The sequence below is a fragment of the Taudactylus pleione genome, unplaced genomic scaffold (genome assembly GCF_031769625.1).
Source record: "Taudactylus pleione unplaced genomic scaffold, aTauple2 ptg000270l, whole genome shotgun sequence".
In the NCBI taxonomy this organism is placed as follows: domain Eukaryota; kingdom Metazoa; phylum Chordata; class Amphibia; order Anura; family Myobatrachidae; genus Taudactylus; species Taudactylus pleione.
In genome coordinates, this window is record NW_028284672.1 from 8,549,819 (window position 1) to 8,564,831 (window position 15,013).

Below are 15,013 nucleotides of genomic sequence, written 5' to 3' on the forward strand. Positions count from 1 at the left end.
CTAATCCTCTATTTATTGAAAAGAAGCCTTTTTATTAACTCCCCAATTAATAAAAATAAATCTCCTTTAAGCCAAGACCAACCATGGATAGTCATTTCGTTTTTCTCTCCACTTTATTCTCTTATCTTGCATCTCACCTCTACAGTATCTAGTTTGTACACTGTTTTAGTTGAGAACTTTTCCATTGCCGCTGTAGGCTGCAGTGCTACAATGTATTTTATTAAGGGTCTGCATAAAGCTTGTTGTGATAAAAAAAAAAAAAAAAAAATCATCAGGAGGTGACTTATGCAGCTACAGGGTGTTTCACTCGCTATAGGCCCCAAGGCTTTTCTTATAACTATTAAAGTAATTGACGTCATTTAGTGACACAGACATTCCTTGGTCTATGAGAAACACAAGGAAGTCATAGCAAGTGTTGAAAGTGTTCGCCATTAGCATCATACCCTTCAACATTTTCCTGTAACAACCCGGTACATGGGGGCGTGGCCACAGATAAAGGGGTGTGGTCATGGATAAAGGGGCATGTCAATGGGGGCTGGAGGCATCGTGCGCTGGCTGGTTTAGAACTTGCATTTAGTGTTATACTGCAAGTTCTGGAGCCAGTGAGGATGCCAGTTCGTGTGGTTCCTCTATTTGAGTTTTGGACTGCTCTGCAGCCCCAACTCTGGGGCATACATGCCGACTTTTAATCTGCCTTCCCCGGGAGAAGCCTGGGGAGAGGCAGCAGTCGGGCAGTGATGGGGGCGGGGCCGGACCATTTGCATCATTAGAATCACGCATATTTTGATAGGGGGCGGGACCAAATGACACGATTATACTAGAATTGTGCCATTAAGCCACGCCCCCTAATGACGGACCGCGGATTTCAGGTAAGTTTCTCACCATTCTGCCCACTTCACTAGGAAGTGGGCGGAATGCAGGAGAAGTGCCTACACTGCCAGGAGTGCGGGGGGTTACCCGAAAAAACGGGAGCCACCACTGCTGGTCAGTAGGTATGCTCTGGAGCCACCACTGCTGGTCAGTAGGTATTCCTGATTCTGACAGTTGGAGTTGTGTACTGAGGCGTCCACATAAATCGTGTCTGTGTGTTATGTGACGAGATGAGCCTTTATCGCCTCATGTACGTTTGGACAATAAATTTGCATTGTTCAGCTGTGTACCGGTTCATATGGGCACGTAACACACAGCCACGAGGTGGACTGTGCCAAATTGCACTCAATTACGTCAATTTCTTTAAAAGTTATAAGAAGAACTTTGAGGCCAATAGCGAGTGAAAGACCCGGTATAAGGTGTTTGAAATTGTTAATAAAACTGGCTGTTGTCAGACTGTAAAGATGGACACACATGTTTTATGATGCCTGCTAAAATTCAGTTTAACCACAAATAGATTTATGTGTATAACTTGGAAGTTTTACACATACTATACTTGCTAAGTATACAGTACTGTCCTGAGCGGTGGCACGTGTACTGGATGTAGATTAACTCTGGAATGCACAGTGCAAGCACATCCACGGGCCACTTGTGATCGTTCTGTAGCCTGGGTTATACTGTATTGCACTTTAGAAATAATTATCATTATAAAAGATGGTACATTTTTTTCATTTTCAAAACTTTTGTCATAACATGTATGTTTATGCAAGTGTTGTTGTTGTTGTTGCAACATTAATGGGTTTTTAATGTCTATTATTACATCTTCTCAAATACTGTTTTATGCATTTGCATTAAACTATTTTTGTTTACTCTCTTTTATGTGATATATCTATAGTATCTAATATCTGTACTAATTTTAACCGTACACACAGATGCACTCACAAAGTACAAATTAAAGGAATATTTTATACAATTCATTTATTTGTTTCATTAAAAATTAGAGTTTAATTAATAATATATAGTCTACCTACCCTCTCTAATCCAATTCCCAGATTACACCCATTGGATAGTGATAAATGGTATACTCCATTCACATTACTTAAAAGCATAATATCTTTATATTTGCGCTAGCAAAATTACCACCCATTTTACAGTAAATTATTGTATCTTTGGAAAGAGATACAACCCCTTGCCGGCAGTATTATAAAACAAACCATTCCCTACTATACACAGTAAAAATTAAGGGAGAGCGCAGTTTAATTTCTAATCTTTTCAGGAAAATTGACAGGCCCAAACAGCGCCCCCTGCCCTTCGATGCCCTGTGCTATGGCACAGGTCGCACCACCCTAGTTACGGCCCTGAGAAGGATACCAGTTATTACATATTTAGAATACAAAGGACCAAATACACATGAAACTAATACAGTATGTATAATCTCCAGTAAATAATAGCTGCATAAATAGTAAAATCTGCTTATAATTGGTGAGTTCTTATGTCACCACTACACTGTTCATTAAGAGACGTTGGGGTAAATTTACTAAGACGGGAGGTCTATTATGAAGTGATGTTGCACATAGCGGGGAATCACATTCCAGGCATTATCTTCTAGAAGGTGCTAGATAAATGAGAAGTAGAATCTGATTGGTTGCTATGGGCAACATCACTTCTTAAATAGAACTCACATCTTAGTAAATTTACCCCGTTGTGTATCATAGATGTCCTCGTACACCTAGCGTCTTTAGGCAATACGGTGCGATGGAGATGCTTCGACACGGGTAGCGTACTTTTTCACTAAATATTGCTCGCAGTGATTCAGAGATGCTCAGTTGCGACAATTGTTGTAAAAGAATTGGCACCACCCATGTACAAAGTCGCAAATTCAGCATAGCTTCAGGCACTCATTTTGGAACCTTTAAAGCAAGGGTAGCCAACCCAGTCCTCGAGAGCCCCCAACATTACACGTTTTCCAGACCACCCTGCTGGTGCACAGGTGTAGTCATTACTAACTGTCACATTTTAAAACATGTGCTGCATTCATTTCTAACTGACACATTCTACAGATCCACAGGTGGTCTGGAAAACATGAACTGTTAGGGGTCCTTGAAGACCGGTTTGGCCACCATGGCTTTAAAGCATAGAGTACTAGAACTCCTCAGTGTTTTTCAAATATCCTTATACTTCCCTACTCCAGGAAAGTGGTGTACCCTTCGGCGGGACAGGGGAGTAATGACCATAATTCCTGGAGGGGAGATCTCATATATAAAGAAAAATAATCATCTTGGCAATGACTTTTCTTTAATGTGCATGTACAGCAGAAAACTGATTGACAGTGTTTTCTAATCCTTACATTATCAGTCGGGGAATATGAATTACAATACAATAAATAAACCTCTCCTTTAAATGCTAATACATCTGAAATACCATTGACAACCTTTTTCGCATTGATGTTCTTATGTATAATATAATTGTTTATGCAGCATATCAGTCACACGCTTCCAGCTCTCAGTAATCTAAAACAAAAGATTAAATATAATCTTTTTTGCAATGTAATAGACTTTTTTTTAAAGAGTGATCGCTCAGTCATTTTTATTCAACAAGAAATGTCTAACTTAATATATTTATGACGTTTCTCGTTTTCGTTTCCTGACACAGATATAGCTCTTGCAAATGCTTTTCGTAACTGTTAATAATAACTCTTTGTTAGCTATTTTGGAGACAAGAATATGTTGTCCACTACATTGACGGATTTGCCAACGATGATGCAATGTTTGTTCCCTCTTTAGGCTTCTATCTCAACTCTGCTTTAACCTATGAAGGTCACAGGAAGTGATCATTTTCCCAGCGCCAACTTGTTAGATTTTTGCAATTGTGTTGCTCAGAATTCAGTAACTTTTTTTTTGTACCTTTCACAATGGAGTTATATATTTTATAAATATTGTTTGTGTTCTTCCAATGCAAGGTTAAGTGACTTTTGTCTTTCCGACTGTCCTGGGACTATAGGTCACAGTGGGCCCTACCTCTGTTAATGTGCTGCCAGTGATTGTTTCTTATAAAACATGGACATCTTCCTTGACCCTTCATTCTAATAAATATCCAAAAATAAATGTTATGGGTGAATATTTTGCTTTCACAGCATTTAATAAATCATAATTTGTCACACAGCTGTAGCAGCAGGGCATTGGTACAAACCATTTGCATAGTTGAGAATCACCTGTCATACAGTGGAGGCCGTTATACTTTTGGACTCAGTATTAGGAACAGTAATGTAGTCTCATGGGGTTGGGTATGAGTTGCCGGCAGCTACGATCCCGGTGGTCAGAATCCAGACGCCGGGATCCCGACAGGGTTAACATACCGACACTTGTTGGACGGTATGCTAACCCTTCCCCTCTCCCTACCCTAACCCTCCGTAACTGGTGCTTAACCTTTACCTCCCTCCCTATTGCCTAACCTTATCCACCCCTCCCCAAACACTAAACCTAACCCTCCCCCCCTTAGTGCCTAACCCTCCCCCTAACCCCTGATACTTACCTTCAGGATGCCAACAGTCGTTATTCTGGAGCCGGAATCCCGTCAGCATCCCGTCAGCCGGGATGCTGACTACATCCCGTCTCATGCACTCTGCTCCCGTGAGAGTGGCTACTCTTGTCCACTTTGTAAGGCTGTAGGCAATCGATTAGTTTTTTGCCGCAACCTTCCCAAATCATTGTCTGGATTCAAACATTTCCTTTGTGGAATGGTTTTACTCGGCTGACTGGAAAAGCTATAACCCAGAAGAACATTATTGGGTGATTCCTGCTGTCCTCTTTTAGTCAAGAAGTTTTTATTCTAAGCATTCCCATAACACTAAGGAAGGGTCCCAGGGGGCCATCATTAAGATCTAATAAACCTGACGTTACAGGTTACAGTCACGCTCTTTCAAACTCTTTGCTTTTGTTCACCTAGCCTTATTTGTTTGTCCTACACAATAGTTTGCCCCACTTTGTGACAGATACTCAGTAACTGTACACATTTCTTGTACTAATTTCTACACAGGTGACTTTGTGTACTTAATTGTGTCAACAACGATCCTACAAGGGTTCAACCCATGACCCACCGTGTTCTAGGAATCTTGTGGATCTCTGTCTGCTGGTAAACTTCATCTCCAGCATGATGTTTTGCCAGCCACTGCAGGACAATGTAGTAATAATAACTTGTACGAAGAACAATATTAAGTTTTATTTGAAACAGACTCCCTCCAAAGTTTTATTCAACTCCAAGCTGTCATTTACAGTTCCCCAGCCACCATTTAATTGCCCATTGTCCCTCCAGAGGTTCCATCGATCTTCTTCTTTTTTTTTATTTTTTACCTTCTCTCCACTTCGACATAAAAGCTAACAATTTCTCCTTTCCACTTGGTCACACGTGCTGATCCACTGAATTACCCATTCATAATCTCTTTAGACTGGACCTTTGGCTGCGTTAAATTCCCCTCTATGTATGCTAACCATTCATATATAAAAATTCCAGTAGCCTTTCTCATTTCACATGAGACAAATTATAATATCGATCTGTTCCTTTAAGTTCTGTCCTACGTTCTTGTTTGCCAACACTACACGTCAAGTGTATGTAAAGATTTCGTTATTAAGGTCATTAAGAGTATAGCATTGTCATCATGTGAGCCTAGCAAAACCAACATCAAGGAGCCAGAGCAAGTCTTAACAAAGCCCTGTTGTTTGTTTTATTATTTATTAACCCTCGTTATTTAACCACAAGGCCTTTCCTGCTTTTGGCTGCACGCTCATCTAGTTTTGGAAGCAGCAGAACAGAGAGCATGAATGAGCTGGAATATGATGATTGCAAGGCCAGCTTAGCTCCAGACTAGGAATTAAACCATTGGGACGCATCCTAGCTGTGATTGCTGTGCCAGGACTTTTATGTACTGGAGCAAACAGGCTTCATTTCTGCAACAACATAGGTAGGACATAAATTTAGGCAACATGCTGCCAATTACTGGCATGGGTTCACTGCATTCTGGAAATCGCCAGATTTGGTGTAAAGCCGCGTATCCACTTGCCGATTTAAACAGAGCGATTGAAATATAACGATATCGTTCAATCGCTCATTAATCGTGCTTAAATTGGGCATTAAAATGTCAAAAACGCCCAGCGAAACGCACTCCCGCTGGTCATTTTCGACATCAATCATCGCCTGTACAGGCCAGTCAATCTGCCGATAACGAAAGATTGGGCATGTTCGGGGATGAGGGAGGGTGCCTACACTGAACGACATAGCGTTCAGTGTAGGCACTACAGGGGATGAGGAACGACTGTACGATTACAATGTTGTAATCATACTGTTGTTACCCCATCGGCAAGTGAGTACGCACCTTAAGAGACACTGTATGGTACTTCATATCTTGGGCCCTGATTCAGCGATGGTCTGGAATCTGCGCAGGTGCCATGCATTACTGGTCCTGTGTGAATGCACGCAGAGCGGCAACAGACTGTCAGTGATTAACATTCTCCAGCCGTTTGGGGAAGGGAGGGGGCAGCGACTGCCTCCATTTCCCGAAACGGAGGCATGTCGCCGCAGCTCGTATACGTAATGCAGCAGGCAGCGTGACACCTCCTGCTTCATTACCATATCTGCAAGGATGGAATTGCAAAGATGCTTGCGTGCAGTTTTGCAATTCCGTTCATTACTGAATCAGGCCCTTAGTTCATTATTAGGTAGCTGTTGTGTAGGGCTAGAAGCACCTATTCAGTTGACCCAATGTGCCTGTCATTTTTTGTAAGTAGTCCTAAAATAGGCATCATTTGTCTGAAATGACCCATTCTGAAGGTACTTTGCCGTGAATGCAGAACTTCATTGCGGACCACCTTATACATAATATATATTTCACATTGAGACAACTTGCTATTGCTGTTTTCTTATAGACAACGAAGAAAGATGGCAAACAGATGTAGACTAGGTTTACATTCCCCTGTATGGAGTGATCGGTAAAGACAGACCTTGCAGAACTGAAATACAGATGTCACTTCAGCTGCTGGGAAAATAGATAGGGATTCCAAGACAGATGAATAGCTGCTGCATTGCTACTTGTCAGGATAATAAAAAAAATGAATGTAATATAGTTGTATATACAATATTGATGTGTCAAAAGCAAGATAAATGTATATTTTGTTTACTGCCACTAGTATTTTATTAGTTTTGGAAAAAAAAGGTCCTATACAAAAATACACAAAAAAAAGTCATTAAAAAAATAAAAAAATCTTGCCACCACAATATATTGTGAGAGTTTATAGGATAAATAAAATTAAAAGAATAAGAATTCATTTTCCCTCTGAACCATTCCCAGAGCCTTTTCCTAGGGGGTGCGGTTTGTTTTTTACAACTTTTTAAATATGTGGTATTATACTGTTACAAATGTTGTTGACTATTTGTCTGTTTTAGTCATTTTTTAAATCACTGTGTGCTAATCCATGCTGTGTGTATGGGATGTACGCTGTCTCCCAACTGTCCCGATTTGAAGACTGTCCAACCCTCTTGACTTTAGACAGCGTTGTCCCGCGGAGCGTGATGTTGGGAAGTGTGTGTCCAAAGCAGAGCAGCAGAAAATGAGTATGCTTGGCAATGAATGTGTCTGTTAATGGGGAAAATGTTAAGTGGCGGCTTGTGGCTTTAGAAGTGTGACACACCCCTGGTGGGTGGCAATGGTCCGTTGTGGCATGGTCTGGATGTGCTCGATATGTGTTGATTTGAGAGTTATTCAACAGTGAATCACAGAGGGACTTTTGCACAAGGATGGCAAGTTCTCTTTAAATTAGATTTTTGTGCAAAAGTTTGATTGAAAACAACTTTTATATCTAAAATTATAGTCACATTTGGTGCTAGTGTAAACAATGTTTAGTATACAGACTCATTTTATTGCTGCTGTTAATCCTTAAAGCACTTTTGTTTAGAATCATATACATAAGGCTTTTTTATTAACTTGTTCTTCCATTCGCTTTCACAGTTGATTACATACTGTATAGGCAGATCTGGAAATGAACTCTATAGTGAGGCAAGTACATCTGTGCCACTTAAACCACAAACATGGTGAGATGAATTTGCCTTACTGTATCTGCTTGCTTGGTTACCCTGGCGATTAATCACGACTACCAATCACATGCGGCCCATAACCAATGACATGAGACCAATAATGAGTCACATAAGGCCTTAACCAATAACATGTAGTGCCATTGGCCAAATAAACTAAATCAAAATGCCAAAATGATTTGGACTCGTGTAACCATGTCAGAATGATTTAGTTAAATACAAACCAGCCTGTATTTGGGAGTGGAGATACCAAGATGGTTTTGATACAGGCGTTGGAATGGTCTGTTTTTCTAAGCAGCTACTAAGACAGAGGTAGTCAAGCCCTTATAAACATAAATACATATAGAAAAAGTAGTAGTGCTAAAATGACTACATAGAAATGAAATAAATGCATATATATGGATATTAATTACAAATACCCTAGTGAATGTCCATTTTTGCAATGCCTGTTCCCAAATACCAGGGGTGGGGAAGCTTTTTTTTCTGCCGAGGGACATTTTGATATATATAACATTTATTTGTGGGCCCGGTGCAGGCCATGCCCCATCCACGTGACATCACTCGGGGGCGGGGTGACAATTGCCGATGATTACAGCAATGCACGAAGCATCCTCAGGATGCTCCAGGGAGCTGTAAGGGCAGCAGCGGTGTGCCCATCTGAAGTGTCCTAAGGACGCTCCAGGCGGCACTGCTGCATAGAATCTGGCTGCAGTGTGCCATTCTAGGCACCCTGCTAGCCTGATGAGGATAGCAGAAAAAAGCTCAGAAGACCAGACCAAATGATTTCGCGGGCCTTATATGGCCGCCGGGCCTGCGGCACCCCATCCCTGCCATATACGCTTCCGGATGGTATATAGTAACTTAGATTGGTACTGTTCAGTAGGTATATAATTACCAAGTTTAGGCACCGGTAGAGGGATGGTCCTATTAGCATAAAAGTTCCATATGCGACACTTGGAGCTCTCACATGTCCACGGTGTACATAGATGGTTTGGTCCGGATAAACACAAGTAAGGACTTCCAAATTGGTAATGGTTCCTTTCAAAACCGGCAAGCTGGTCCAGGCTTATTATGGCATCCAGTGGGAAATCACAAGGTCACTTGTTGGGTGAGGACAAAATAACTGACGCGCTTCGCTGTACTGGTATGACCGCTTTTTCAAAACCTTTACAGCGAAACACGTCAGGACCATGCATAAACTTGGTAATTATATACATACCGGACAGTACTAATCTAAGTTATTATATACCATCCGGGAGCGTATATGGGAACAGGCATTGCAAAAATGAACATTCAGTAGGGTGAGGCATGTTGCTCGTATGTATTGTATGATTTTATGCAATTCTTTTACTAAAGTGTTATTTTTGTTTGCATATTTATTTGATTTCTATGTATTCATTTTAGCGCTACTACTTTTTCTATATATATATCAGGGAGGCTTTAGACGGCATGGCTGGCTGATATAACTGCATGATTTTTTTTTATTTTTTCATAATCTCCATCACACAGAGAAAGGAGTGTTGGGTATACATGAAAGAGTATCACAAGAACAAAGAGTAGTACTAGCAGCGCCAGCAACCAAACTGTTTAACCAATTGCTGCTGACCGATGTCATTCCGGTGGAGTGGAGAATGGCAAATCCAGTACATAAAAAAGCAATAGGGAAGACTATGATAAATTACCCGAGTAAAACAAACTTGAACATGTAAGGCAGCATGAATTTGCTGCTGAGAGTTCCAACAAATGTATCCCAAACATCCTTTTTTTTTTTTTTTTTTACCTGGGCATCTATAGGGATACAGATGTGTTCTCATACATCTAGCCTCCTTGCGCACTAAACAGCCCTTCTAGTCGCGCCATGCCGTAGCTTAACTTTGTAACGCTGAGCGTCTTTTCGGGCGACTTTTTACCTTCAAATGCATCGTATTCGCACAGTGATGGGAATAGTTAGCACATGTGGCTTCTGCTGATTAAAATGTTATGCAGCATGCCTATATTCTCTGTGCGCCTGCAGGTGTATCTGCATGCGAAACGCTGCGTTAGTGTCAGCAGCTGTAACACTAACGTAGCGTTTCGTATGTAGATACACCCGCGTACAGTTCTGGGGGCCATACCTCCACAAAATTACATGAATGAAATAGAAATATTTCAGAGCAGGGGCCACTAAAATGGGGCATAGGCTGCATAACAAAACCGATCAGGAATGATATCAGGAGTTTTACATGTACAGCCTAAAGAGAAGATGCTTGTTAGAAGCATGAAAATATACATATATAAAGCTTTAATAGAGTTCAGGCAGCATTTTCATAAATAAGAGGATTTCTTGATGAAGGGGGTGAGGCTTTTAAAATTAGGGTGATGGGAAATAGAAAAACTTTGTTTTACGGAAAGGTGATGGATCCACGGAATAGTCTCACAGCAGTTGTCGTGTGGAATTCACAAGTGCATCAGCATGTTTCTGCAAAACTGAGCGAATATTGAGAAGAAAATGAAACAAGCACCACCGCCTGTGGCATTACACACGAAAGATAATGTTTCCTCATTACTCATAAATGTGGTGGCAGAACATCCTATCACTAAGAGCCTGGGGATACAGTGGTACAGTACAGGGTGTCTAGAGACAAAGTGACACTTGCAAATTGATAGGGTGTATTGTCATGAATATTGGTGCTATCAGGCTGTGGTATTCCAGGAATTTAAGCATTCATTAGCTACTGATAGAGCAGGTTTCCTTTAGATATATGGTACAATTTGGTGACTCCCAAGGTACAGTGAATGCCCCATATAAGGCCATAATAGCTCTGTGTCTCCTAATGTAATTTAGTGGTAGCAGGACATGGTTAAGCCCTAATGACTCACAGTACGAAGTGCGAGCTGTAGCTTTTAGACTTGTTTGAGTTACAAGGTGCCATAATTCTGTGCTGAAAACTATATACGGCAATTCCCTCAGCTCTATTACACACACTCCCTAATTTGCCATTTGCAAGCTAGGGGCAGCACCGTGGTGCAATGATTAGCTTGTTTCCTCACAGCACTGCTGAGGTCTTGGGTTCAATTCTTACCAAGGCCCTCTGTGTTTAGTTTGTATGTTCTCCCTGTGCTTATATGGATTTCCTCCCACACATGGGCGTTTTAAGAGAGGAGGGGACCCGTGTGCAGCCTACGTTTGGGCCCCCTCTTCTCTGTTAGCGCACCGAGCGCTGTAGATTTTGGCTTCATGCCAAAATCTACTGCGAATGCGCGGGTCTCCGGGGCAATGGCACCCTCACCTATTTTCCCGCATGCATGCGCAGGTCACTGGGAAAGTGGACGCAGCACATCAGAATCTGCGGAGAGGTAAGTATATTATTAACTATGGGTGCAGGGTTTTTCGGTGTGGGCCACAGCACACCTTGCACCCATTAAACATACAGGTAAGGTTGATTGGCTTCTGAAAAAGGAATAAAAAATAAAACAACAGCCATAATATATATGTGTGTAAATACAGGAATATAGATTGTAAGCTCCACTGCGGCAGGGACTAATGTGAATGACTTAATATTCTCTGTAAAGCCCTGCGTAATATTTGTGTGTTCTATATAAATATCTGCTAATAAATAAATAATTCAGAACATATCCTTGTTATAATGGCTGGTTCAGCAAGTACATTCCTTTAATATTTTCAGTTAATAGTCCTGTGGTTGCCTCCAATCTACAACTATTGGTTTTTGTAACATTGGTTATATTATTACATTTATTTAGGGCAGTCAGGAAGCCGACGGTCACAATGATTCCTTTATTTATGTTATGTAGGCATGGTCACCCAAAAGCATGAAATTGTGTTTTACTATCAGTGCAGTCATTTATTGTGATAATTAGTCACTGCCTTCTGACATATGTAAGACGGTCACACACTTCCTGTACCTAAAGGGTTAAGATAAAACTCACTAGGGATGAAACATAAAGTGTCCTGGGGGAGTCCCGTGGGGTATAGTGGTAATCAGGCTGACGCTGTCGCAATCCTGCTGCTCCCCTGCCAGCTGTCACCGCTTCCCAGAGGAGATGAATATAATTCTGAGAAATGGCTGGAATCATGAAATGTCAGCAGCTTTACTCATTGTGAATTTGTGCGACAGCTCCGGCTCACATGCTGCTGGGGGAGATCACCAGACTCGCATGCAGCTAGCGGAGGCTGCTGGGTCTCCTCTATAGATAAAGGAGACAGCACAGGTTCACATAAATAAAGCTAGGGGAGGCTGCTGAGAACCCTATTTACTTGCCATGCTTTCCATTCAGTCTTACAAAATTTTACTAATTAAGTACATTTTATTTTCTTTGCAGGCACATTATTATGTCAACATTTTTTATTTGGTAGCATCATGTGAGTTTACAACCATACTTGTCTTGATTGAGATCATTCTTGTGGTACTTCCGTGCTTACAATGGAAATGTCAGCAGATGATGGATGTTACTGATCTCGGCTTTTTGTTTTGATGGATGGGTGAAAATTGAGTTCAATGTTACTGACACTGACTCATTGGTAACCACGGTCCAGAAAAGGCTGCAGCCCCCCACATGCTTGTCCATAATGCAGTGCCATTCGCTATACCAATTGGCAGCTGGAGGTGATGTCCCCCATCCCCGGCGTAGAGTAATGCCAAGCAAGTGAATGTTTTATATTCTTTGCTAAACTTTATAGATCGTTTCTGGTAAAGGTAAAATTTTGGCCATTTACTAGGCCACCATGATGACCTGATAACTACAATTGGCTAACTCCACTGTGTATGGCACAGATTAGCCAGTGTATAATTGGAGACTATGATGATTACTGTCTCTGCAAACCCCGAAGCACTACAGCACCCATCATTTTACGTTTATTGAATCTGTTTATGAGGCACTGATCTTGATTAAGTATTATGTTCTAAATCAGGGATGGGGAACCTCCTGTCGGGGGCCTTATAAGGCCATTGGAATCATTTGGACTGGGCCTCTGAGCTTTTTTCTGCTAGCCTCATTTGGTGCCTAGAATGGGACACTACAGCCAGAATCTATGCAGCAGTGCCACCTGGAGCATCCTTAGGATGCTTCAGACAGTCACACCACTGCCCTTACAGCTCCCTGGAGCATCCTCAGGATGCTCCGGGCATTGCTGTAATCACCAGCGATTGTGGACCTGCCCCCATGTGACATCACGCGTAGGGGGCATGGCCTGAACCAGGTCCGCAAATAATGTTATATATATCAAAATGGCCCTTAGCAGAAAAAAGGTTCCCCATCGCTGTTCTGAAGCCTAAAAATTATTAATTGCATCTGACATGCTCAATAAGGGGAATAATATTGTGCCATTGGTAAATACTGTCAAGCAATAGAATGTCCTCATACATCTAGCCTCAATACGCCATGGAGCGCGACTTGCCTGGTGTGAGTGAGCCGCCAGGTTATATGCAACTCTGCTAGTGTTGGGTGTCTTTTTTTTTTTTTTTTTGTCCGAAAATGTGCCAAAGTTGCAATGTGATGCAACTAAGATGCACCAGGAGATTGTGCTGCTTAATTTGATATGCGACACTTGTTCACTTGTACTGTGTGCACCTGAGTCTGTATATGCAGCACAACGGAACTTGGAATGAAAAAAGCTTTGTATACAGATTCAGAGACTCAGGTGCACACAGATCTACAAGTGTCGCATATCAGATTAATCAGCACAGTCTGCTGGTGCATCCTTGTCACCAGTGGCGTAAGTTCATCCCAGACGCCCGGAGGCAAGTGATCATTTGTTGCCCCCCCTGTCACAAACGCTGACACTGTAATGCAGCAATTCGCATGCAGGCAGGATATAGATAGAAGAAAGTGGCAGCTGATAGTCTGATATGGAGCTCTCCACTAGTGTATGGTGGTTTCTCAGGTGCCGGGAAGGGGTGCCATGTCTTGGTGGCCGTGACGGTATACTCCGGGTATATAATTACAGCCCTAAGTTGGTGAATATGTTGTGGAGAATTCAGGAGGTGCCCCTTTTGAGCTGGAGCCCGGCGGCAGGCGCCTCCTTTGTCTCCCATAGTTCTGCACCTGCTTGTCACATTACTTTGCGAATTAGACGTATTTTTGACCAAAAAGACTCCTGACGCCAGCAGAGTCTCACGGGACCTGGCGCGCCAAGAGGTGCTTTATTTGCGCGACTACAGCAAAGATGTACAAGGACACATCTGTATTCAGGGACAAATCTTTAAACCTTGGAGCATCCCTGGAAATTAGGAACTACTGGCAACTACGTAGGTGATCAGTGCAATATAAGAATATTATAATTTTGGTTATTTTAATGTTGCATTTATATATTCTTTCACTATTACTGCCTTCTCCCTGTGTGAAGGTAGATAGTTTCCCCTCACTGAGTGTATAGGGTTTATTTAATAATATGGTGCAAAAATAATGTACTGTATCCCAAAGCAACCGATCACATATCCGCTTTGAGCAGTCTTGTATTTTTAGCTGTCTGGTTGCTATGAGTTACTGCAGGTGTTCCACTTGCTTCATTTTGTTAAATAAGCCCTTTTATTTCTAAATGGTAGTAAAATATTACAAGAAAACTTTCTCTGCCACAATGTGGCTCCTTTTAGTTATCATTATTTATTACATTATTATCATTTGTTCTCACATTGTATGAGGTGGCAAATACTGCATCATGGATGACTACATTGAAATAATTTTCCAAGGGGCACTGCTACTAGGTAGGTGTTATGTTGTATATAAATTTGTCATTGGCATTCGACAGAGGACCTGACCAGTGGACATGTTCCCGATAACACTTCTTTTATTCACTCCAATTCAGTACCTCCCAATGTGTAATGTGCTCTGTACTGGGCATACCTCCCAATGTGTACTGGGCTCTGTGCTGGGTATATCTCCCAATGTGTACTGGGATCTGTACTGGGTATACCTCCCAATGTGTACTGGGCTCTGTACTGGGTATACCTCCCAATGTGTACTGGGCTCTGTACTGGGTATACCTCCCAATGTGTACTGGGCTCTGTCCTGGGCATACCTCCCAATGTGTAACGGGCTCTATACTGGGTATACCTCCCAATGTGTA

At 41.8% G+C, this 15,013-nt stretch overlaps 1 protein-coding gene across 1 annotated transcript in view; it reads left to right on the forward strand.

Moving 5' to 3' along the window:
• SIK2 (salt inducible kinase 2) overlaps positions 1-15,013 on the forward strand; it is a 181,269-nt gene that overhangs the window by 37,860 nt on the left and 128,396 nt on the right. The gene's annotated exons all lie outside the window — the stretch shown is intronic.